Genomic DNA, 2178 nt, shown 5'->3' on the forward strand with positions numbered 1-2178 from the left:
GTTAACATGAAGGACGAATCTGAAATTATGAGGGGTTAGGGTTTCGGCAGGGACTATAAATACTGGCTATTGGCACATAGCCCATTGAAGGTCAAGACTCCACAGTCCAAACCGCAGCAAAAAACCCTAGTCTGAAGAGTATCGATGGGGATCGATCGGCTGCAACGAGGGCTGCCGCCGCCTCTGCAATGGGCAGCTCTCATTGCACCGCCCGAGTTGTTTTTCTGAATCTTCATCTTTCTTTTTTTTTGTTGTTGTTTATTTGTTATTGTATACGAAAGAGGTGAGGTGCCTTCATAATCCCAGTTAAGCATAAGCCTTAGTGCTTACCTGATTCATGGGAGGCCAAAACCAAAGCTGGAGGTTTCGCTGATTAACGCCTTCTTGTTATCACTTTGAGGCGTTTACTTAGTAACTTTTCCACACATCCTTTTTTTCATTTTCCTTCCTACTTTTTTTTGGCTGTTTTGGACATGGGTTTTCTGAAATCTACAAGGTTTTTCTTTTTTCTTTCTGAAATCAAAGTTTAACGTGTGTTGCTGCTGATAAACAATCTGAAAAACTGAGTTAGGCCAAGCGAAAAGTCATGTAGAGAAACTAAAGAAAGATCAACTTCTCCTAATTGATGATTGCAGGCTACTGCAATTGACTTCCCCTCATGAATGTTATACAGCTATCCTTTAAAGAAGGATCAACTTCCATCTAAAATGCTAATTACGGACCATTTTGCTTCTTTGCTCCGCTTTATTCCCTTCCTTTTTCTTGTGGTAAATAAAAGTTTTTATTATCAAAAAACCATTATAAACAATAAATTTCTTTAGATTCTATTTGCCGAAATTGCAATTTTAAACAAAAATGGCTTAGAATATATAAATTGGAAATGTGTTTTCCTAAAAATTGTATGGTTTAAGAATGTAGAAAAATATACACAATTTTAAAGGCTAAATTAGCAAAATCACAATTTTATCAAATGCTTAACTCTCTTTTAAAAAATTGAAATTGCAAATTCCAGCCAACTCTTAGAATTTTCAATTTAATCTCTTAAGTTAACTTTTTTTTTTTTTTTGTTAATAAACTGCTTTCATTCAACAACAAAAAAGATTACAACAGGAAAAACAAAAAGAACAGCAACAGGAAACAAAAAGAAAATACATACCTAACAGAAAAAACAGATCTAGCTAGACATCTAGCAACCCAAAGTTCTTGAAGGATAAAGTAACATGTGGATGCAGCCGATAAAAGCTGCAGTGCACTTTGATGGATAAAACCATTAGAGGTAAAAAAAACTCCTATAAACTTAAAACTACACCAACTTCCAAAGAAACTGTGATGATTAAGATACATAACAAGAAAGAAACATAACAAGCCCAACAAGATATGTTTAAAGGAAAAGGAACAAGAGAACACAAAAGATAAAAACACATAAAATAATAGTGTCGGAGGATGGTAGGGCGAAGGACGAGGGAGCACGCCGGTAGAGGACTCCGGACCGCTGCTCACGTGTCGGCGCTGTGGAGCACGCTCCGGCGCATGATGGCCAGATTGAGACGATTCTGGTGGCAGCAGGTAGCGGAAGAGCCCAGTAACGTGGTTGGGTGGCGTGTGAAGGCTCGAGACTTCTTGAAATTGATAGATTTGAATTTAAAAAAACTAAATCTAAAAATTTCAAGAAGGGAGCGAAACAGATGCTTGGAGCTGCAGAAGGAGATGGAGAGTAAACTTTCAACGGTAGAGGAGCATACGACAGCTATTGTTACAAGATAAAATACCCAAGGATAAAGCCTCCGAGGAGGCCAGAGGTGCCTTCAAGAAGGCAGATTTTGCCTCAATTGTACGTTTTAAATTCGCAAATTCGAGCCGACTCTTAGAATTTTTTATTTAATCTATTAAGAACATTTTTTTTTTCTTTTTTACATATCCATATAAGAGAGAGAGAAAGGAAAAAAAAATAATTTCATCTAGTGATTTCTATTTCATGAGGCCTAATCTCCAACCATTGACATTTGTTTTTAGAAGACTTAATTCTCACATGTATTAAAATGTTAATGTTATTAAAAATCATATACTCTAAGTTCAGTTTAAAAGACCTAATTTGAGGAAAACTTTCATCCTCACGGCTCTTAAAGAGAGCACACAGCCCGAGATCACAAGGCTTTCATATACAGCGAGAGAACACAT

At 36.6% G+C, this 2178-nt stretch overlaps 1 non-coding gene across 1 annotated transcript; it reads left to right on the forward strand.

Annotated features, from left to right (window-relative positions):
* The first annotated feature begins 299 nt into the window (after window positions 1-299).
* On the forward strand, window positions 300-430 carry LOC132168335 (small nucleolar RNA snoR83). The gene has a single exon (XR_009438849.2). It is a non-coding gene; the product is annotated as a small nucleolar RNA snoR83 (small nucleolar RNA).
* Window positions 431-2178: the final 1748 nt, after the last annotated feature.

The sequence above is a fragment of the Corylus avellana genome, chromosome 2 (genome assembly GCF_965113065.1).
Source record: "Corylus avellana chromosome 2, dhCorAvel1.hap1.2, whole genome shotgun sequence".
Classification (NCBI taxonomy): Eukaryota; Viridiplantae; Streptophyta; class Magnoliopsida; order Fagales; family Betulaceae; genus Corylus; species Corylus avellana.